Source organism: Chanodichthys erythropterus, chromosome 3, assembly GCF_024489055.1.
Source record: "Chanodichthys erythropterus isolate Z2021 chromosome 3, ASM2448905v1, whole genome shotgun sequence".
NCBI lineage: Eukaryota > Metazoa > Chordata > Actinopteri > Cypriniformes > Xenocyprididae > Chanodichthys > Chanodichthys erythropterus.
This window is the reverse complement of record NC_090223.1, coordinates 60,858,822-60,884,060: the sequence shown is the minus strand read 5'-3', so window position 1 is coordinate 60,884,060 and position 25,239 is coordinate 60,858,822. Positions and strand designations below refer to the sequence as shown.

At 39.9% G+C, this 25,239-nt stretch overlaps 1 pseudogene; it reads right to left on the bottom strand.

Moving 5' to 3' along the window:
• Positions 1–25,239, bottom strand: part of LOC137005151 (uncharacterized) — a 1,346,463-nt pseudogene that overhangs the window by 248,815 nt on the left and 1,072,409 nt on the right.

Here is a 25,239-nt window from a genome sequence, read left to right as displayed (position 1 = left end):
TTTGTATCGATTATAGAAAAGTTAATCAGGTTACAAAAACTGATGCTTTTCTGATACCACGACTAGAGGATTGCATTGATCGAATTGGCAATGCTCAGGTTATTTCCAAATTAGATCTATTGAAAGGGTAATGGCAGGTGCCATTATCAGAATGGGCGAAAGAAGTCTCTGCCTTTGTGACACTTGACGCCTTATACTTTTGTAAGGTTCTTCCTTTTGGAATGAAAAATGCACCTGCCACCTTTCAAAGACTAATGAATCTAGTCACTACTGTTCTCCCAAATGTGGTTATGTATATAGATGATGTTGTGGTATACAGTGCCTCGTGGTCTGAGCATTTGCAGGATTTACAAGGTCTGTTTCCAAGGCTCCATGAAGCTCAGCTGGTTATTAATTTACCAAAGTGTAAAGTCCACAAACCCTTCGAGAGTTAATGCATGTGCTTGGGATGTGTGGGTTCTATAGGCGGTTTGTGTCAAATTTCGCCGGAATAGTAGAACTTTTAACAAGATTGTTGAAGAAGTGGGTACGCTATGTGTGGTCTGATGACTGTACCAAGGCGTATGATCAGATTAAGGCGTTCTCTTTGTTCCAAATTTTGGAAAAAAACATTTAAGATGGCTGTTGATGCCTGTGAAGTGGGAGTGGGTGCTGTTTTGCTTCAATCTGATGAGTCTGGCATTGATAGACCTATTTCCTATTTTTCCAGGAAGCTGAATAAACATCAGAGAGCGTATTCCACCATTGAGAAAGAAGCTTTCGCTGTGGTTTTGGCCATTTTGAAATTTATGTATCTAGTGCCCTGGGAGATTTGGTGGTATATACCAATCACAACCCCTTGATTTTTCTTGTTAAGTTTTGGACATCAAATCAGTGTGTGTTTCGTTGGAGTCTCTTTTTGCAGCCTAACAGCTTAGTTATACAGCATGTGTCTGGTAAAGATAATGTTTTGGCAGATACATCATCTAGGATGCCTGTACATTTTTAAAATTCAAGGGATTAGGCTGATAAAGGTCTAATTTCCTGGTATGGAGTATTGAGATTGAATGTCTGAGGACATAAGGCCTGATGATGATTACAATTTGTGTATGTGAAGTTAAATTTTTTTATTTTTTTTGAGGGGGGGAGGAATGTTAGGTATTTTAGCAGGGATAGTTCTGACTAACACAAAAAAAGAGCCCAGATGACGTCACTCACCTGTGAATGATAAGGTTGCCGCGTGTAAGAGGCGGAGCTTTAGACTCCAAAAAGGAAAACGATGCATGTGTACACACACGTGGATTAAAGCTCTCACCTAAAACCGTGTGCCCTCCTTGTGTTAGCTAATGATCTATTTTTGTTTTGGGACTATTGTTATCATCGGGTTTTTAACATAAAAAAAAGAAAAACCTGAACGAAAACCGTATCGATGCTTGGGCTGGACGGAGAACATGGGATCTATGCTGCACGTCGCCGGGCCCAGAGTGAGGTTGTGGAAAATGCAGGTGAGTGACCTCTTTCTGGGTAGCTGCTAGCTGACACACACACCCTTGCATCCCTGCATCTTGGTTAGGACTGACTCTCATGTTATTTTGCACCATGTAGGGAAAGTTGAGTGTTGTTATGACCGATGAGTAGAAAATTAAAACTCCTAGATGGCTGTAGTCGCAATATATTTTGGTTGGTTATATTAGAGGCAGCTCGTGTCGTAACACCACCGTCTCGACTGCCGACGGAGAAGAGAGTCCTGCTGACCAGTTCAGTGTTAACGACTTATCCACGCGCTTCCGGACTCAGCAGTATGTTTAAAGACGCGGAGGCCATAGAAGACCCTTTTCTGCAGTCGGCACTTTTTGATATGAAGGTTAACGTTGATGGATTCCTTCAGTTAATGCAAGACATGCTTCTAGTGCAGATGAGCAGGAGTCTGGCGATGCAGAAGAAAGCTCGGCACCAATGGCAGAAACTGACACTCAGTTGGCAGACCAAGCCATGGTGTTGGTGGCAGATCAAGTTGAAGCGGAGCTCGTTGAGGAAAGTGAGGTGCAGCTGACCAAGCGAGTTGAAGAGGAGCCCGCTGAGGGTGGTGGCGCAGCGTCTTAAGACTCTTTGGCTTAAGCAATTAATGTTCTGAGTTCAGGTTCATTAAGAAGAGAGTGGTGTAAAATGCCTTTTTGCTAATTACTTTTTTCCCCTCTCATTTAACTGCTTGTTGTTGGTGTTTTTTTTTTTTGTGTACCTATGTTTTATTGTTCAATAAATATTTGGTGTTTTGATCTCTTATTTGCATTGTGTGCTTATTTCACTGTAGCAAATGTATCGTTGATCATAGTGTGTATATAGAAGAACATGAACATGCCTCAATTTGAATACAGCGTCTTGAACTTAGGTTTGTGCTGAAATGGGTGGCAATCATCATATTCAATCCAACGTAGATTTGGGCTGCGTGCCACACAAGTGTTTTTGTGTTTACAAGATTTAATAAACGTTCTGATTTAATGTCCAATAAATATTTCGTTTTTATGTAATCTTATTTGCATTTTTGCTGCAGTTTGACATGAATGCTGCTTTTTCACACAAAACAGCAGAATAGAATGAAGGTCCAACAAGCATCAATATCAAAGATTTTCTAGAGAATAACACTCTCTGACGTAAAATTCTGTGTCAGACCCACCTGAGGATGCATCTATCCAGCTGTAATTCCTCCAGACCTTTTTATATAAAGGAGATCAATCCTCCAATTGGATCAGCTGTACCTCATAAACCAATCACATTACAGCCTTGACTCATTGAATCACTTCAGAACAGCATTTTATCAGTGGAAACTCCAAAAATAGATAAACCCAAAATCCATGTTTAAAGTGGAAATAACTGATTTGGTACACACATTTAACAGCCCAATACCTACAAAAAAGTATCTTGGAGCGAAAGCTAAAACCAAACAGGAAGTAAGGTATTTTGAATTAACTTGCCATTTTTTGCCATTTGCCATTCTTTAAGAAACTCCTTCTAGAGCTCAACGTATTGATCAGATCAACGTTATATTTGAACTAATCTTAAGACCTTAGCAATGATAAATATCAAAGATCTTGAGTTTTCGGTGAAGGGCGTGTCCATGGCAGCCTGACAAAGTCTGATGTTTCGCCATGAAGGAGGAAGCTGTTATAACTCAGGCATACTATGTCTGATCTGCTCCAAACTTCACATGTGTGATAAGAGTCCTGGCCTAAAGACATCTTTATGACAATATTCAGTTAGTTGTAGTGCCACCTGCTGGCAACAGGAAATGGCATGCTTTACATGTAATTCACCACTAGAAACACATTTCAATATGCCACGAAGTACCAAACATGCGATACACGTTTAATCATGCGACACTTGGTTGAGTGCTAATGTATGCGATTAACGCCACAAAACAGGAAGTTGTTGTAACCCAGGCATACAATGTCCAATCTGCTTCAAACTTAACACGTTTGATAATATTTCTTGCCTGAACACATCTATATCACAATATTCAGTTATGGTCAAACGGCACCTATTGGCAGCAGAAAGTGTGCCACTTTGAAATGACTTTGCCATAATTCTCCTGTATTTACTCACTTATGTGCATGTCGCCCACTATTCACTCTTTTCTGAAGGCCAACGGGTGGTGGTGGTTAGCCCGGGTGCAAGGGCCCTTTCAGCGCTGCTTGCAGCTTTAATTAACATTACATTTGCGAGTATGACTCTCACTCAGCTTGTGAATGAGTATAACTTCCACACAGCCACTTTTCACAAGCTTCTATGGGTTTGATTTTGGTTGTCATTTGTTGAAATAAATACAAAAAAAAATAGTGTGTTGGTTTCTGTCTACTGAATGCCCATCCCATTTTCCTCCATGGCCATATGGAAAAGTGAATATTTATACCCTACCAACAAAGAAATGAATTGACTTCTGTCAGCTTGTTGAATACATTTATTTATTTTAACATGTTCTACCATATGATGGCTGAAGCAGCAGTGTGACACTGTTCTCATGGTAACCAGATCAACATTATAAACTGAATTAGGGCTGCACGATTAATCGCATGTGTTTGTCATGCGTGTCTCATCAGTAAAGCCGGTTCTGTGATTAGCGGTAAATGTCCATAACCTGCTTTCAAATGGAACGGCACTTAATATACAGAGCCGTAGTTCGCGGACAAGCTACGCAATATCGCGTTCATAATTGCAGATGAATCTCCTTCGATTATGAACGCGATATTGCGTAGCTTGTCCGCGAACTACGGCTCCGTATATTAAGTGCCGCTCCATTTGAAAGCAGGTGATGGACATTTACCGCTAATCACAGAACCGGCTTTACTGATGAGACACGCATGACAATCTCATGGGATTAATCGTGCAGCCCTAAACTGAATTCTAGAAAACTGAAGTGAAAACACCAAATTATCATTCAATGGGATATCATTCTCTTCCCTACAAACGATACCATGAAGAATGTGAATATTTAACCAAGTCAAAAACAAATATTGTAAGCTGGTTTCATATTCATTTCAGTATAAGCAGATGCAAAACGCTACAAAAGGTGACAACTTTTAAAGTAAAAAAACTATACAAGTTACTTAAATGATAAAAGATCATTGTGGTTTCTTGGTTTGATAGAAGTGAGCAACAGTAAATGATACAAAAAATAAGAATTTTCAGTTTGTGATAGGATTCCTATATAGTAAATTACTCCTTGCTCTCCTGCCGCATTTCACGTGCAGCAATGACGTCATGTGCAAACAACTTACAGAGAAGGCATAGGACGTAGTGTAAGTTTTGTGAACTGCTAGAGTTTTACACTTTTAACATTTAAGACGCTGTTGTGTCGACCTTGATTTATTGTAACACTGAGCATTTCAATTTTGATTTTAGAAAATAATAAATCAAACAAATACATTTCTTATTTTCACTGGCATTTCTGAACTAGTGCATCTTCCAAACCTAAATTCAGCATGAGTAAAAAACTTAAGTACTGTTAAAGTCTCAGATACTCCAAGACTTTTACTCAAGTTGTATTAGAATTGGTGACTTGTAACTTGTAATGGAGTAATTTTTGCTTTATCTGTACTTTTACTCAAATTTTGTTTTCAGGTACTCTTTACACCGCTGCTCTTTCCAGAGTGACGACTTCTAAAAGAGTTCTCTTTCGAGTGAATTTTCCTGTGGCCCTTAAGGTAACCTATAAATCTGAAACTCTTTCCACACTGATCACATGTGTATGGCTTCTCTCCAGTATGAATTTTCATGTGGTGATAAAGCATCAATTTATGTATGAAACTCTTTCTACACTGATCACATGTGTGGCTTCTCTCCATTGTGAATATGCATGTGTCCCCTAAGGCTTTTTTGCGTTTTTTAATGGCTAAATGGTTATATTTATATATTTGATATATTTATACATTTGATTGTGTTTATTGATATGCCATATTTTATTTTGCTGTAGCCTACAGACGAAGTTAATATCTAAAAAAGTCCAGTTATGGATGACAAGAACAAAACAAATGTCAAGTTTTTCAACTTCGAATCTCTTGTCTTCTGTTTCTGGCCTCCTAGTGATGTGAAATAAGAGCGGGAGTTAACTCGGGGTGATTATTTTGACTTTATTTTGTATTCAATCTGTGCATTTTGGATGTGGTGCCCGTTAAAAATAGTCTGGGACGCTTCTGAAACGCACCGCTGGTGTAAACATGAGCATTGACTAGAGTGGCTGCGTATCAGCTTCAGTAGCCGCGTCACAGCTGTAACGCGCTGCACACGCATGCAGCATAAACAAGGCTTAGGGCTTTTCTCCAGAGTGAGTGCTCATGTGGGCTGTAAGGCTTTTTTTCCAACTGAAACTCTTTCCACACTGTTGGCAGGTATGAGGCTTTTCTCCAGTGTGAATTCTCATGTGGGCTGTAAGGTTTCCTTTGTCACTAAAACTCTTTCCACATTGTTGGCAGGTGTAAGGCTTTTCTCCAGTGTGAATTCTCATGTGGACCTTAAGGCTTTCTTTTCGACTGAAACTCTTTCCACACTGTTGGCAGGTGAATATGTTCTCTTTAATGTGAATACTCATGTGGAATATAAGGTGTCCTTTTTGTGTAAAACACTTTCCACACTCTTGACAGGTGTAAGGCTTTTCTCCAGTGTGAACTCTCATGTGGATTGTAAGGTTTCCTTTCTCACTGAAACTCTTTCCACATTGTTGGCAGGTATATGGCTTTTCTCCAGTGTGAACTCTCACATGGACTTTAAGGTTTTCTTCATGTGTGAAACTCTTTCCACACTGTTGGCAGGTGAAAGGTTTCTCTCGAGTGTGAATTCTCATGTGGACTATAAGGCTACTTTTATGACTGAAACTCTTTCCACATTGTTGGCAGGTGTAAGGCTTTTCTCCAGTATGAGTTCTCATGTGGCCTTTAAGGCTTCCTTTATGTCTGAAACTCTGTCCACACTGTTGGCAAGTGAAGGGACTCTCTCTAGTGTGAACTCTCAAGTGGACTTGAAGGTTTCTATGTTGATCAAAACTCTTTCCACACTGTTGGCAGGTGAAATAACTTTTAGTTTCTGTCTTTTGAGCTCCTTTTTGTGAAGTAACCTGTTTTGATCTTTCTTTAGTCATGAAATTATGTTTTTTCTCTTTTTCATTAAGTTCATGACTCGCCTCTTTCAGTTCAATCAGGTCTAGGACAAAAATAGACATAAAACAATTTAGACATTTAAAGCATCAAAACCAACAACATGTATGATCTATACCAGGGGTCTCAATCTTAAATTGGCTGGGGGCCGTTGCTGTGATTGACACCTCATAGGAGGGCCATTTTAACATTCAAGCACAAGGAAGCGAAAACTTTCCTTTGCATTATTTCACATTTACTTCAAATTTCATTACTAAAATATTTTTGCCAAACTTAAAAAAATGTAAACAGCACTGTCTATCATTGTTACATACAGTATTAGGTTTTAACAGTTAAAAGTATTTTCCCTTACTTTATTTTAGCTTAATTAACTTCAAAATATTGCACTGAACAATACTGTACTGAACAAACATAATCCTGGAATACATTTGTACACTATTCTATTTCTTGCCAGACACCTGCAGCACTTCTGCTCACACAGCTGAGCCACATTTGCCCTAGGTGCCGTTTGAGCATCTGTAACGTTTATTGGTGGTAGCATCGGACACATTTTGGTGGTTTAAATCGACGTTCGTGACTTGCGTGAGTGCTTTTACTATAATGTAGGCAATCACGCTCATAAAAGAACCGACACAGTCGCAAAGCACCTGCGATGTGGCGAGCTTGTTTTTCCAGGCGCAGAGTGGGATTTTATTTCTTATCTCCATATAAATATTTCTAGTACTAGTAGAGTTAATGTAAGGAGTAGAAAACTATTTTTCTTTTGCTTAAAGGTGCCCTAGAACCAGTTTTTACAAGATGTAATATAAGTCTATGGTGTCCCCTAAATGTGTCTCTGAAATTTCATTTTTAACTGCCTATTTTAGGGCATCATTTACTATGCACCAATTCAGGCTGCGTGGCCCCTTTAGATCGTGCGCTCCGTGCGTGTGTGAATTAGTCATACCGTCTCTCTATTAATTGTGAAGCTGTGGGTTGTAAATAGTTCCTTCAAAAGTAGAAAAATATATGCTATAATATGTTTTGAGTTTCTAAGCTACTTTAAGTGTTAAAATTCACAGGAAAGCGCTGACAACTAGTTTCTGTTCCTCTGTGCGCACGATCTTAACGTTTTGCGCAGCTACTGTTTGTATGACTGTTCATGCTAAATTGCAGCTGCGTGAGCACGGTAGCTCGATATAATAATACACATCCGATCGTCTAAATTCGCTTGAATGTCCAAACCATAAAACAAATACAATTGACAAAGTTTAGTGAAGACGCAAGGCTCACCGCTCGCGCGCCATCAATATGTGTTGAACCGTCGTTTACCTCCATGTTTTGTTTTTATGCCACTGACTGCACGGGGCGGAGTCACGTGGCTACACACGCGGTAATGTTTTTAAGGGGTAAGTATTACCAGGATTAAAAAAACGAAATAACCGACATGGGAAAATTACGTCGGTTAGAGGTTCTGAATTTCAGTTTCGATTATTTTTCGATTAATCGTCCAGCCCTACAATGAGAAGACAGTTGTACTCGCATGTGACTTGCCTAAACGCATTTTGGTACGCTTTGAAATGTTGCCATGTGAAAGCGAACCAAACCAAGAAGAAAATGCAACATTGTAACAAATTTAGTCCCTGTTTTGGAACAAAAACGATCCATAGGTGTGAAAACACCCTGTTTCATCCCTAATCAAATACACCTGCCTGTAATTTTCAAGCATTCCTAAAGACTGATTTATACTTCTGCGTCGTGTGTACGCCGTAGGCTGCGAGTTCCACACATAGTTTACGATGTAGCCTGATGTGCACCTCTTCGAAAATGTAACAACGTGTCAATTTTACGCAGACCGCAAGCGCTATGATTGGTCTGTTAGAACCCCTCCATCGGGTCAAAAAACTGGTGCAGGGCAATTGGAGAAGAGTGAGTGTTTTCAACTTCCACCACTGCACATTTTGTATGTATGCTTTATTTTTCAAATCTGGTGAAGATCATCAGCTTGTTAGAAGATTGCTGACATTGATGGTGGAATTTGCAAACTACAATTCCTGTTCATCACTTCCTGTTCTCGTCTGCCCAGGGGGGCGGGACTCTCCGCTGCCAGGCCAGACCCCGCTCCTGTTTCTCCCCTCTCTCCGCGCCAACCATTTAGCCCACTCTCTGCCACAAGAGTGACGGGCAGGTCTGGGCCGGCCTGTTGGCATTGTGGGGCACATTACGCGAACTTCACGAGTTGTTGGGCATTAAATTGGTTCGTACCAGCGTCTTTCACCCACAAACAGACGGGTTGGTAGAACGATTTAATCGCATGCTTAAATCCATGATTCGTAAATTCGTTCAAGAGGACGCCAAAAATTGGGATAAGTGGTTAGAACCCCTGTTGTTCGCAGTGCGAGAGGTCCCGCAAGGGTACTGGATGTCCTGAGAGAGACTTGGGAGGACGGACCATCTCAGGCCAAAATCGAAATTCAGTATGTGCTGGACTTGAGAACAAAACTCCACACTTTGGGGCGGCTATCTATGGAGAATTTGTTGCAAGCCCAGCACAGACAGAACCAGCTGTATGACAGGGAGACTAATTTACGCAAATTTGCACCGGGAGAGAAAGTGCTTGTATTGCTCCCTACTTCAAGTTCAAAATTACTTGCAAAGTGGCAAGGACCCTTTGAGGTTTCACGGCAAGTTGGCGAGCTCGATTATGACGCGATACATTCCAAATTTACCACCTCAATCTCCTCAAAAAATGGAATGAGGCAGAATCAGTGATGTTGGCGATGGTGATTAGCGGAGAGGATGATCTCGGACCAGAGGCGAATGTAAAAAGATAACCTCTCGTTCTGTCCCCCGGGGGAGATCACCTCTCGCCCTCCCAGCTCACTGATTTATCTAAATTACAAGCAGAGTTTGCTGATGTGTTCTCTCCCCTACCGGAGCGTATCGATCTCATTCAGCACCACATCGAGACAGAGCCGGGCGTGGTTATTCGCAGCTGGCCGTATAGATTACCTGGACACAAGAAAAAGGTAGTTCAGGCAGAATTAGGAGCAATGCTTGAAATGGGAGTAATAGAGGAATCCAGCAGTAACTGGGCGAGCCCAATAGTTTTGGTTCCCAAAACGGACGGCTCAGTGCGGTTCTGTGTGGATTATTGCAAGGTGAACGCAGTGTCGAAGTTCGACGCGTATCCAATGTCGCGGGTGGACGAATTGCTTGACCGGCTCAGTAGGGCTCAATTTTATTTGACACTGGACTTAAAGGGATATTGGCAGATCCTCTTGTCGCCATTATCTAAGGAAAAGACAGCTTTCACGACACCGTTCAGATTACACCAATTCGTTACCCTTCCGTTCTGGCTGTTCGGGGCACCGGCTACCTTTGAGCGTCTCATGGATAAAATTTTGCGGCCCCATGGTGCATATGCTGCTGTCTATCTGGATGACATTATTATCTTCAGTTATGACTGGCAGCGGCATATGCAGCATTTGAGGGCCATCCTGAGATCGCTGAGAGGGGCCGGGCTCACAGCCAACCTGAAGAAGTGTGAAATTGGGCGCGTGGAGGTAAGGTATCTGGGCTTCCACTTGGGCCATGGACAGGTGCGTCCCCAAATTGATAAGACAGCAGCAATTGCGACCTGTCCGCACCCCAAGACCAAAAAGGAGGTTAGACAGTTCCTCGGGCAGGCGGGATATTATAGAAGGTTTGTACCTAATTATTCAGACCTCACCAGCTCGTTGACTGATCTAACTAAAAAGGACGTTCCAGATACGGTCCAGTGGACGGAGCTGTGCCAGCAGGCCTTTACCCAGGTGAAGGCTGCTCTATGTGGCGGGTTATTGCTTCCCACTCCTGATTTTTCTCTCCCTTTTGTGTTGCAGATTGATGCGTCGGACAGGGGGCTGGGTGCTGTCCTGTCCCTGGAGATAGAGGGGGAGGAACGGCCGGTGCTGTACATTAGCCGTAAGCTCTCTAAGAGAGAAGCTAAGTACAGCACCGGCCATCAGGTGGGCCGTCCTCACCCTCCGCTATTATCTCCTAGGACGGGAATTCACCCACTGTTCGGACCACGCTCCCCTGCAGTGGCTCCACCGTATGAAGGATACCAATGCGCGGATCACTCATTGGTATCTGGCTTTACAGCCTTTTAAGTTCAAGGTGGTCCACAGGCCGGGTGTTCAGATGGCTGTGGCCGATTTCCTTTCCAGAAAGGCTGCAGGCCGGACGGCTCCCCGGCCTGAGTCGGGCGGTGGGGGTATGTGGCGAGGGGGCATGGTTTAGCGAGGTCTGCAACAGGACAGAGTGGAAAGAGACGCATGGTGAGTGAGTGGGTTAAATGTAAATAACGAACACCTGTTTCTCATTCCAGTGATTGGTGCGGAGACAGGATAAAACGCTGTGAGAAGCAGGAGTGTGTGAGAGAGAGGGGAACTGCTGACTGAGACACGACAACAGTACTGGAGTGAAGCCCTTTGTGGATTGTGTGTACTGAACCTGGAGTGAAGCCCATTGTGGATTATTTATTTTGTTGTTGTGCGTTGCACAGTCTTTCTGTTGGACATTTTCATTGACTAAATAAAGCTCAGTCAGCAGTTATCCGTCAACCCTGTCCTCTTCCTTCCCTAAACAAACTTAATCTTACTACATGTTATATTTACGGAACAGAGACACTCAATTTTGGACTAATTTTATCCCATTTCCTTGAATGACATTATTAGTTTAGTGATGAAGCCTTCCCAGAGCCCTGTGGATATTTTACCTACATCTCTGTTAATGAAATCCATAACATCTATTGGCCCATGTTTGGTTTCAATTATAAACTTATCTCTTAGACTAGGCCAGGTTTCTAGTTGTTTAAAACATGCTGTTGTTCAGCCTCTCTTGAAAAAGAGCAATCTTGACGCTACATCATTTAACAATTATAGTCCTATTTTGAAACTTCCTTTTATCTCTAAAATCTTAGAAAAAGTTGTGGCAATGCAGTTAAATAATGTTCTGGAGGCCCATAATATCTGTGATAAATTTCAGTCTGGCTTCCGTAAAAACCATTCAACGGGAACGGCCCTCCTTAAGGCCTTTGCACACCGAGTACGAAATTTTCGCATGCGTTTTTTCGTATTCGTAATCCTAAAAAATCATTACGCACAGAGACCTTGCACACGGAGTCCGATGCGTAAAAATTAATGAGTTGCGAAAAAAATCACAAAACAAAACAAAGTCTTCAAGCAGTGAGCACGATTTAGTTGTCTCCTCTCTTCTTAAAAAGAGAAAAAGAAAGAGGAAATATTGGGTCCATTCAATTCTGAGATTGCATAGAGAGAAAGGAGAGTTCACCTCATCAAGGAGCTGCGGGATTACCCAGAGCGTTTCAGAGTTTACTTCAGGATGTCAGTGGCTCAGTTTGATGCTTTACTACTAGCACAATCTGTCTTTATATTCTGTATCTTTGTATTCCGCACATTGTTTGTCATTAAATGCTGCTGTTTTGAGCTATAGAAGACGTGGATCAACTTGTCAGATGGCATTCTGGATTTTTGCGTACAGTGGCTCTGAATTGTCAAAACGTCTCTCAAAATGCGTGCCACGGATGCGAAAAACGCAGAAAATTGAACCGGATCCGAATATTTTTGACGGACGAAAGTTTCGAAGGCAGTGTGCAAACGTGATAGACATATCTTGAGGTCGAATTTATTTTTTAACATGCGAAAGTTTCGCATGAGAATTTCGGACTCCGTGTGCAAAGGCCTTTAGGGTTTCAAATGATATTTTGATGTCTGCTGATTCTGGTGAATGTTCTGTGCTGGTCTTGCTAGATCTTAGCACAGCGTTTGACACAGTTGACCACTGCACTCTGATTGGTAGACTGAACTCTCTGGTGGGCATCTCTGGACTGGTTTTCTTCTTATCTTTCTGACAGGAGTTTTTCTGTATCCATAGGTTCTTTAAGTTTCTTTGTCCTGTGGTGTGCCACAAGGTTCTGTGCTCGGACCCATGCTTTTTAACCTGTATATGCTTCTTCTTGTCAAGATAATTCGCAGTTTCAAAATAATATCTTATTTTTATGCTGATGACATTAAATTATATGTCTTTTAGTCCTGATAGACTAGACAAACTGTCTCTTTTGCAGAATTGTTTAGTCTCCATTAACAATTGGATGGCAGACAATTTTCTGCAACTTAATACAGATAAAACTGAGGTGTTGATTATTGCCCCAGACAACATTACCCCTAAGATTAGGCAGGTTATTTTAACTATCCCCAGAACATGTCTTAAGACAAGAGGTGACCATGCTTTCTGTGCAGTGGCTCCAAGACTCTGGAACTCTCTTCCTTTCAAGTTGAACTATTGGTTTGTGGAGTCTTTTAAAAAACATCTAAAGACGCATCTTTTTGGACAAGTTTTTAATTAACTACTCAATTTGACTGTTAGTACTGATGATACTGTAGAGTATATTTATTTTTGTTTATCTTGTTATTTTTATTGTAAAGCATTTTGTGACCCTCCTCGTCTGTGATAAGTGCTATATAAATAAACTTTACTTACTAATTTTGCAAGGTTTCTACAGGTTTCATCAAATCTAATTTAATGCTTTTTAATGCCAATTTTGTAATGTCTATATATATTATATATATATATATATATATATATATATATATATATAAAAAAAATATATATATATATTACAAATATATGTCACTAAATGTTGATAGATGACGACTTAAAGCAATTAGAAAATTCATCATGTCGTTGTATTAGCAATCTGCCAAGTGTCAGCCCTTTATATTTGTTTGCTTCTATGTTTGCTCACATAATATATTTTAATACAGCCAATTACCCAATAAAATTGTTCATCTATATCTATATATCTATATATATATATATATATATATTTATTTTTTATTTTTTTTTGTCAATATAAAATGGTGACTGAAACGCGGCCCATTAAGACTACACGCAGGGCTCGACATTAAGCCTTGTCATGTAGACACACGTACATAGGTCATTTGTATTTTATAGTATTTTTTTGGTGGAAATATAAATGTGTTCTGCAGCTTTTATGTATTTAAATATGCATATTTTTGATTAATTATAACTGCATTAATGTTATAGGACCGTTTTAAATATTTTTTGAAAATACAAATATGAAATGTTTGGGGGAAAATTATACTTTTAAAAATGAAACTAAACCACCAGTAGGTGGCGGCAAGTAACCGTCTTAATGAGTGGGTCATTTATTCATTCATTCAAACAATTCATTCAAATGGCTTATGTTATAACGTTACTCTGTGTGTTCACTTGGTTCACTAAAAGTTCATAAATGCAATCAATTGTTCTATCATTTGAGACCTTGGACCACAAGACCAGTCATAAGGGTCACTTTTTTGAAATAGAGATTTATACATCATCTTAAAGTTGAATAAATAAGCTTTCTAGTGATGTATGGTTTGTTAGGATATGATACAATCATTTGAAAACCTGAAATCTGAGTGTGCAAATAAATCTATCCTGAAGGCATTTTTAGAGTTGTTTTTTCTGAGTGACTAACACAAAAGTATAGACTCATAACTCAAACTATAGCAAGGAGAGTCAAAAGGTAGGTATCGTTTGATACCTACCTTGCACACTTTTTAAAAATATCTATATATAAATTACATTACAATGGGATATTCTCACGCTGAGAAACTCCTGATAAAATTCAAATCAAATATATTTCTTATAATTTTACAATTTTCAAATTTTGTGGTGTGTGCACTGTTTTTTGTTGTAATAAACTCAATTTGTGCAGAGGGTAAAAATAACACAACAGGAGCACATTGGAGGTTTGATCTGAGTGTGTAAAGTCTCTGATTTTGTTTGCAAAAAGAATTATTGTGTTATCTACTTGGTTTCAGTTACTATTGACTTTTAAAGAGAGACACGCGAACAGGAGTCCTTAGCATATATTTCTTACAAAAATACATTTATATATTTATAGTAGAAAATGTACAAAATATCTTCATGAAACATGATCTTTACTTAATATCCTAATGCTTTTTGGCATAAAAGAACAATTTATAATTTTGACCCATACAGTGTATTGTTGGCTATTGCTAAAAATATACCTGTGCGACTTATGACTGGTTTTGTGGTCCAGGATCACATTTAATGGAAACACTGAATTTTAAAGTGATGTACACATTACTACATGTGCTCACTAGAGTAAGATTATACTTCTGCACATTTTAATAATGATCAAATTTGAGAATAAAACCAACCTGTTTGTTCCTCAGTATCTTCATGTTTCACTCTGAATGTTTCTTCAATCTTCATGTCTTCAGTCTCATCTTTAATAAACTCCATCTTTATGTCTTCGGTCTCATCTTTAATAATTATCTTCATATCTTCAGTTTCCTCTTTAATAAACGCCATCTTTAAGAAGAGAATAATTAACGGCCGGAGTTAATGGCCTTAAATGACCTTGTTGGACAAAAACACAAAAAACTAACACTGCAATTAATAAACTTCATATTTAGACATTTATGACTGATGAAAACATGATTAGTTTGTTAGTGTTTGTTGTTCTCGTTCATGTTCACTGTTTGAGCAGCACGTGTCGTGATTCACTGAATCATTTCTCAAAGTGTTTGATTCAATTGACTCGGAGTTGAAAAGTTCAGTTTCTCCATCATGACTCTCCAGAGACTGAACTCGTGTTCATGATAAACTGATTTATGATTTATATAGAGAGAAATGAGACGCAGGTTTACTGTTTCTCATCAGTGGATATGAGTTTTACTCACACAAATATCATTCATTACAGTTAGATAAAGAATCACAATGTTACATTAAATAGTAAAAACACTCATTTAACATCGCTTGTTTAAAACAAAAAACACAACTATCAATCATTGAACTGTTTCTATCGATTAAAACAGCTTAAATTCTTAAAACAAACCTTTCTTCAGCAGATGCAGGAGCGCGACGCAGTCTTGTGACGTCATGTCGTCACTCCAAAATAAAAGTCCTGTTCAGACGCTGCATTGTCTACAATCACAGAAGTGCATTGAAATCTAACGTTTTACCAGATAATCTTTTTATCAAAATTAAAACAGTGACAAATATGATACAAACAAACATGTTTAAAAGGTTGTATGAGTTCATTCATTAGTCAATATCACTATAAAGTGCATTTGAGACTGCATAATTTCCAAAATAAAAATCAAGAGATTCTCCATTTAACTTAGTATGTTTTGTATTAAGGAGACATTATGCTGTTAGAAATGCATATCGGTCAAGCTCCAGCACTTTTTATAAATTAACTGCAAGCAGGCAATATATACAAGCAAACCACAAATACAAATTCAAGTTTAAATACATTTGCATAGTGCATAGTGATTATGAAATGTAGATCTGCAGAAAGATAATGTGTCCCTTTCTCAACAAAACCTTTTAGTTAATGGTAAAAGTCTTTTGATGATCATGAAATTACTGCTAAAATATTTATTCCCCAATAAAATATGCAATTTGCACATTCTTTTCTAAATAAAATCTAACAACAAAAATATTTAGTCAAACTTTAAAACAATACCAACTGGCCCTCATTTGTTTATTAATAAATCACACACAATGTTTTATTAGCTTGTTAAAATAATTTGTTTATTTTAAGAAAAGTTGAAGTGGACAAATGCTTTAATGGGTGAACTAGAATAGAACAGGAACATCCGAGAAACTACAGGAAAAACAAGAAACCCTTAAGCAATATAACGATGTCACACTCGTGTTCAGGCAGGAAGACTAGACAGACGTTTCCAGTTCAAAACAATCCATGATTAATTATTATAATAATCCAAGCAGGCTGACAGGCAATGTAAACGCAATGGTGAACGGACAGGGAATGAATGTAAGGAACCAACTTTTAAAGGCACAAATGAGAATAATGACTGGAAAACAGCTGATACATGTGAACTAATACTGATGGTAACAAAGGAGACAGAAGAGTGGAAAACAGAACAAAGGGACATGTGACATGAAAACTTGAAAGTCCATGGAACTGAACTAAAGAGAACTGATTGTGACAAGAGAATGATTTCAGGAGTTAATTTTCTGATTACTGTAACTGATCTTCCACATGCTTCCAAACAGACGGATCCATTTGAAGAGAGTGCCTGTTCAGATATTGTGGTTCTGGCATTAGGCAAAGTGTCTGCCAGTCATGATACCAGCTGACGTCCTCCCGTGGACCTGGCCAAAAGTACTTGTTTATGCCATTATGGTGCAGGCACTTGATTTTCACACTGTGGCCTTCCACATCCATAATGACTCCTGGGTAGCCTTCGTTGTCATAATTTACAACGCACCACTCTCCGATGTGCTTTGATATTTTGTACTTTTCCACATGCTTTGACCTCATCAGGTGAAAGTGGAACATCAGTGAGAGTGACTTCCTGAGGATTAAAGCAGGTGCAGTCCAAAATACCTTCCTCCCTTTTACAAAGACATGAAATGTCTCTGTACTTCATCTGTCCAGGTGTCAAACTGATTGCTTGGTGGATACGCATGGTTCCTTTTTACAGTAGCTACTACAGGTACCTACAGTGAGATTAAAAATAAATAATTAATTAAAATTAAAAAAACATCAGATCGGGGACTTGAAATTGATTAGCTCTTGAAAAGTATAAATAGTTCCTAGAACTATAGGTGGAACTAGGAACGATTTTAGTTAGGACCTCCTTTCGGGGGAACTAAATTAGCTTCTACTTCAGAGTAGGGTCCAAGCCAGCAATATAGGCCGCTTCGAAGTTCCTACTTCCGGTGTGTCACGGAGTCAGTTCCCACCACCTTCACACAAAGACCATCGTCACCGGATCTTCACGCTCCGCCCACTCGCTCCCAATCACCCAAATTCTAATCAACGACTAATTAACTTTCTTTATTTCTCTTTTGCCTTTGCTAGCTGTGTCTCCAATTGTTCAATCTTTTTTTTTTTTTTTTTCACTTTAAATTCCTTTGAATCCGATCCCCTTGAAGCCTTTGCCTAAGACACAAAATATTAGGATTTTTAGCAAGATTTTATCTTAGCTTTTTTTCCGAGTTAGTTTTCAAAATCAATTAATGGGGAAATAAACCTAAACTTTCTAATGAATTCTGTAAATGTTAGAAAGTCATGCAAATATTTCCATTTTGCTGTCAGGAGTGGACAAGCCTTCTGCTAGCGAATCTCCGCTAAACTTCCGTGAACAAGCGCAGCTGGAGCGCAATAGAATAGGATCGCTGTAATTCAGACTAAAATATACATTTTGCTAAAATGTTTGTTGTTAAACAACATATGTGCCATATGCATGAATTTAAAACCTACAAGTAAATGTATAGCATTAAATGTAAAGTGAGTTTTGAAATCCGTGCAAAAAGTTTTCACAGACAAATTGTGATTCAATAACTTCTAAATTTCCGAAAAATGTTTGGAACATATATATATATATATATATATATATATATATATATATATATATATATATATATATATATATATATATATACACACACATACATATGTGTGCGATATGAATTAGGCCAAAATTTTCGAAATTCAAATGTGCGTACAATTATGAGTAGTATATGCAGTTATTAGTTAATGAGACCCATTGTATTTTCCATTGTGAGTGAAGTGAGTGCTGATATATATATATATATATATATATATGAGGCTTTACATTTTAAAACTTGCATGTGATGTTTCATTTTCCAGATTCATGGAAGGGCTGAGCACACTCAAACTGGCTGAGGCCATCCAAGCACATCCAGAACACTTCAAAGCCCTGTTTGTTGAAAGCACAGAGAAGATAAGTGCTCAGGACTTGATCAATCTATTCCTGCCTGTGCTTTCTGGAGTAGGAAGTAGTCGGCGACGAGAGGAAAGCAGGGTGCTTTGCTATTGGAGAGATTGGCTAATTGACATCGAAGGTACTTTAATTCTAGCAGCACGAATTCTAAATTTGGGATTGTTACATAATTTTGTTTTTGGGTCACTTTGGGTAATTATTATTAGTATTTTTTACTGTAGTTGTATAATTAAGGTGCTTTAACAAAACACAATGTAAGCTCTTGATGTAATTTATTTATTGATTGATCTGTAGCTTGTTGAGGATTTAGTGACATGTGCTGTCTGTATCATAGTAAGTGGTCCATTTCCCTGTTTCCACCTAGTATTGTGATGCATTTATGGGGATTTGAAAGTAGTCAGACAAAACACATGAGTGTTTCCTAATGTATTCCTAATGTATGTTTCATGATACATACATTACTCTAAGTTTGTCTGCCTGATTTACGTGTTTTGATTTTCAACAAACCATTTTATAGATACACATCGTCAGATTTGAGATGAACCGTGGTACAAGTGCATGCTGAACCATGGAGAACGGTACAGTTTGATTTTTTTTTTTACCCGAGATCTATTACACCCCTAGAAGGCAACAGTACTTGACTGTACCTTTAGGTTCCAAGTATTCAGTAATACAATGGTCAATATAATGGTCAACCTCTAATTTTAATAGATCTAGAATTGTTGGTAATACACTATGAATCATTAGTTAAGCATTAGTAAATACTTAATCACTTATAAAGCATTAATAGACATTAGTGAGCAGTTTATAAATACAGCTATAAATGCGTTGTTCATGATTTATAATCTGTAGCGAACTTCATGTGGACATTCACGAGAGGCCTGCGTCTTTGTCAGAACTTCAGAGGAGTGGTCACTGGCCTGCAAGTACACTGCTCACTTCAGATGTGCTTGTCTCATTTACAGAGATGAAAATAGCATCACCAGGGATGGCATTTGTTAAAATGCTTGATTAGAAAACAATTCTCTTTGGTAGAGAAATTATTTAGTTTTGTTTTTTAATTTGTTTTATCATTAACCATTGCCCATTAAAACGACAATTTTCTTTGAAGGTAGAAGAGAACTTTGCATGTATAGATTTAACTACAAAGATATTTAAAGTCTGCGTGAACCAGAAGTTGCAAACGACTTTTCTCCAGTGTTGTGACGTATTTCAAAGTGAAACAGGACATTGAATAGAGCCTTTACACTAGAAATGTTAAACAAACTATCCTTTATGACTATCCTTTTAACTCTTTGGAGATTAGAAGAATATAAGGAGTGCTTGACAAACAGCATATATCAAAGTTTCTAAATAAAATGAAATAAAAATTTAGGGTTTGGCAAAAAATACAAAAAAATGTATTTTAAAATAAAATACCAAATACCTTAATTTTTATGGAAGCTTATGTGTAGCAATAATCAATTTGAAATGTAATATGCAAAATAGCAATGCATCTCTGTATTTAAATTTACAATGCAATGTTTGGAGCAAAATGATAATTCAAATTCAATAATATAATTTACATTTGCTATTTCCTACACTACTTTTAACATATAATTTAAACATATATTTTAATGTTTTATAAGTTGCAAAATTAAAATGAAAATGTATTACAGAAATGATTACATATGTTTAACACATTCAAGCAAAAATTTTAGCAAAATGATCATTTAAATGCTATTTTTCTTAATTGCATTTGCACTCAGTGCGATTGCATTTTCATTAAATGTCCCATAATGAATGTAGCAAGATTCAATGTGGATTTGAAAAAACATTTCGAGCTGCCCTGCCCCGCCCTGTCAATCATTGCATTAAGGCGGTGCCAGGTGTTGGATATGGAAGCATATGTGTAGCAGAATTCAATTTGCAATGTAATATGCAAAATGGCAATGTATTTCTCTATTTAATTTACATTTTTCATTACCATATGTGCAAAATTGGTGCAAAATGAAAATTTAATTATATAATTTTCTTTTGCCATTTCCAATGGTAGTTTTAATACGTAAATTACATACTCATTTTAATGCTTTATAAGTTGTGAAATTAAAATGAAAATGTATTACTCAAATTGATTTGGTATGTGTCGCTGTCCAAGCTATATCAGTAGCATAATAATCATTTCAAATGTTAAACGTCCTAAATGCATTTACGCACATGGTTAGGACACGGAGGAATGCATTTTCATAATAAACCATGGGATATGTGTAGCAAAATTCAGTGTGGATTTCAAAATGCATTCTGAGCCAAAGATAAAGCAAAATGGTAGCAAAATTGTGATTTAAATGACTTTTTAATACATTGGCACACTCTTGAGAGGTTTGAAAAATACATTTTAATTAATGCCCCACGTCGAGTGTAGTTTAGTCGATGTGGATTTGAAAATGCATTCAGAGCTGATCACGCCCACCCTCCGTCAATCATTGCGTCAAGGTGGGGCTTGCGTTGTCGCGGGTATTTTGATCATTGGCAGCAAACGCAGTAAGCTCGAGGGAGGAAACATGGCAAAGTCTGTTCCTCAGCTTCTCCGAAAAGCTGCCCAAGCATTGGAGCGACAAACTGCAAATACCGGCCCTTCGGAAAGTCCATCTGATCTGAGCACCCCACCTCCGGATCGAAGTGGTGGTGGGACACGGGGTAAGTTGGCACATAAAGACCGTGGTCTGTTGTAAAACAGTTTGGCCTAGGGTTGCCAATTTTACCTCAGGGTCTGGGGAGGTGGGCTGTTACTGACGATGGCATTCGTTGAACATTGTCTGTATGAGATATGTTAGTTTTGGACAAACTGCTTTAGCCGCGGACCCTCTACATTTTGAGCACTTGTATATAAAAAAAAATTATAAATAATCTATGCAAAATGACCGGTGATCAGTTTTGGTCACGTGATACGAATTCGCAGGTCAAGAGTTCACCAAATGTGAGGCAGCAAAATCAATGTCCTCGCATGATCTCCCACATTAAAAAAGAGAGAGAAAAAAGAAGAAATGTTTTCCCGCATTCGCATGTGTTTAAATCCTGGTAAATAGACCGTTGGCAACCCTGAATGAAACAGTCCATTTAATAAAATACAAACTATTAAAATATATTCTGTTCATAATTTATGTCCATTTTATTGCAGCAGAAGTTGAGATCGTTTGCACCGTATTCACAAGGCCGTCTGCCTAAACGTCCCAACACTACTGGACCTTCAGCAAAAAGATGCAGAAGTGTTTCCTACACCCATCGTTTTTTTGCCTATCCAGAAGAAAAGAATGTGAGGTACCAAGTCCAACAGTTAAAAATAAATTAGAGAGGGCAGGAATAGGAGAGAAAAGCATCACCACCTTTCCAGGTAATAGTAAAGAAATGGAAAAAACAGAAGAAAAAAAAAAAAGTACTACACTCTGGCACCTTTTTAAAAAAAAAAAATACATTTGTGCTATCAAATCGATTTATGGTGATTAAATTGTGTGCTAATGAACAAATGGTTCAAATAATCTTCACAGTGCCACATCACACTGTGCACACTTTCAAATAGTGCGCTTCTTGCAGAGCACACAGGGCCGGCGCCCCTTCTTTGCTGCATCTGCTGACCTCAGTCTCTCAAATGAGGAACTTCCCTCCTCCTCCTCCTCCTCACCACCATCATCATCAACCACACAGGCCAGTGACTCAGGTAAGCACTGTGGCGCTCTGGGAGGCACATCACTGACTCCACACAGCTCTGCAGACAACTCCTCCCTGATCTGGCACAGTGTCTGATGTCTGACACATCTCTTTGTGAAAAATGTAGCTGTTGGTTGCATCAGTGTCAATGAAGCGGTACAGAAGTGTCCTGTATCATCTGTTGACCTTTTGTGCACTGAGTAGTACTGGAGAAGCTGGTCAGAAAGATCAACCCCGCCAATGTATTCGTCACAGCGAGGTGCTGTGATGTTTTTTCACCTCTTGTTTTCCTTGCTGTGCACGTTTCTGGTGACAGTGTCTCCATCAAAAGCTTGGTGTATGGCGGAGCACATTGACACTTCTCTCGTGTCCATCCATTTCACGAACAACAGTTCTTGATGTCTGATCGTTGTTCTTTGTTTTGGGTTCATTCTTGCGTGAATCACGGAATGTACCACATGCCATAAAGCCACTGGCATGCACGTCTTCAAAAAGCTTTATATAGAAATTATAAATGTATAAGTGATAACCTCTGCCCAGGAATGATGGATATATGAGGCTGCTGATGACATCATGTGTGTCTTAAAAATATCACTGTCTCACTACATTAGATCCTACTACAAAATAAATATATATACGTGCAATAATTTAAGATAGTTATTACTATAGACCCCTTAAAAGTTTGTAAACATTGCAATGTTTCCTGGTGGGCGGGGCTTAGCTGGAGGCAAAAAGAGGCGCTGGACGCAATGTTGACAAGCGTGAGCTAACACGTTTTAGGAGGGATTTATTAAACATGGATGCAGAAGAAGGTTCGGAACTGTCCGAATATGTACAGTCACTGACTGCGGGACCGGGACAGCTATTTTTGTAAATTAAATCTGGCGAATGGAAGCAGGCTGCCTGACCTGTATGCCATACAGCCACGTACGGGAGTGGCGTGAAGACTTGACGGGGCTGCCGAGGGTGGAGTGGCCGGACATCTACACTTACCTCATCGAGTCACCAAGTGTTTACAGCCAAGAAAAGGTACGGGCATATAAATCCCTGGATGCCTACAACTATGTAATTAATGGTCACGTTCAGACATTACAATACAATTTACGTACAGATCTTTGTGTGGTGCAGTCAGAGGTGTTGCCTAGCCAGAAGGGTGACATGCGCGTTTGCATTCTGGGTAGTCGCCGCCATGTTTTATGTCACGCTCAGGAGCGTACAATGACAATAAATACAAATCACCAGATGAAAAAACGACTTTATTTACGTTAATTTTTTAAAGAGCTGCTTGTACTTGCTGAAAATAAATGGACTAATATTTGAATCTCTTGTGTTCATTCGATCGCTCAGTCGTGTGGCCAGGACACGATATACACACGCATAGAAATCATACTGACGCCTTCTATCGGACCACACACAGGACCAAAGTGATTTCTCTATTACAGTTTTTAATAACTAAGTGGCACCGATATATCTGCCAGATAAAATAATAAACACAATATAGATTGATCTCAGCCAGCATATCATCATATCGCACTGATTTCTTCATGTTAAAGCATTAAGGGATAACATAACAGCATGACCATCTGTAATGCAGCTCTGAAATGAATTATATTGTGGAGTCGCTACTGTTAAGGATGTTGGTGTAGAGAGACGAGGCAGATACGGATTTCCACAAACATATAAGACTTTAATATTAACAAAGGCAGAGTACACCAAACTAGCATCAGACAACAACGAGAACGGACAAGGAGTGAATGGGAACACAGGGTATAAATACAGATGACTAACAAAGGGAGCTAAACAAGGTGATGGGATGATTAACAAGACACAGGTGGATCAAATGAACTAATCAACAGAACGGGGAAACTAGGTCACAGGGGAAGACAAACATGGGGCTCTGTAACAGTTCGCCCCCTCCCGAATAGGCACGTCCTCGCGCCGTAAGAGTCCAGAGGAGGGAGGGAGGGGGTTCTGGAGGAGGGCGGAGTACAAACAAAAAGGAAAAGAGTCCATAGAAAACAACAAAGACAGTCCAAGGGGGAGTGGAGGGTGGGAGGAGCCAGGGGGAAGCCAGGAGCAGGAGGAGCCAGATGTTACCCCAGAAGCCAGCCAGGACGAGGCCCCAGGGTAGAGTCGCAGGTGGGAGGAGCCATGGTGGAGTCGGCTTGGGGGCAGACGACACCCTGGGGACGACCAACGGAGATGCAGCTGGAGACCCAGGTGTAACTGAAGAGCCGACGAGCCCACGCGCAGCCGATGGTCCTGGAGACCGAGGAGGAGCCATGGCGACGAGCGTCCGAGGAGGAGGTGGACATCCAGAGGGCAGAGGCTGAGCCGGTGGGACCGAGGATGTAGGCGGAGCTGGAGGGAAGGAGGAGCCAGACGGAGCCGTAGGTGCAGGCAGGTGGACGACTGACCAAGGCGGAGCCGGAAAGACGAGGGAGCCCGGAGAAGCCGTATGGCCGATGGTGTCCGGTGGAGCCGAGGGAGGGAGGAGCCAGGGTGACGCCGAAGTGTCGACGGGCCGAGGTGGAGCAGGGGGCGTGGAGGCTGGAAGTGGAGGCAGGGGATCCTCTTGAGTGGATGTAGTGGAGGACCTGAAGATGCTCGACATCCCCACCTGGCATGTGGGAGATGTCGAGCAGCTGAAGGGCAGAGGTGATGGTGGGGCTGAGGAACTGGCTGTGAGACTGGGTGACGGAGGAGGCGGGAGAGGGAGGCTGGGTGGGCAGACAGGGAACTCAGGAGACGGAGGTCTGGAGAACACTGGAGATTGGTCCTCTGGAGGCTCAGGAGAATCATTAAAAACAGGAGAATCAGGGGAATGGGAAGTCACCTCTCCGAAAAAATCAATTAAATCAACTGTAAAAATGTCTTTCAGTTCCTCAGCATATTTGCCAGTGTCAGTCATAGTTTCCATTGTGGTGGTGTTGTGGGCGGAGCTTTCCTCCCAGCCCTCGAGCTCCACAAGCACTCCCACGACGTCAGATGAGGTTACCGGCTCACGCACCTGGTCAGAACCTTGCTGTGAGGTTGGCTCCGGGGCGATGGTACGGTCCGATCCTTTCCTCGGTCCTGGCTCATCCATCGCGGTGGGCTGGCCTCCTCGGTCTGCAGTGGGCTCGTGAAAC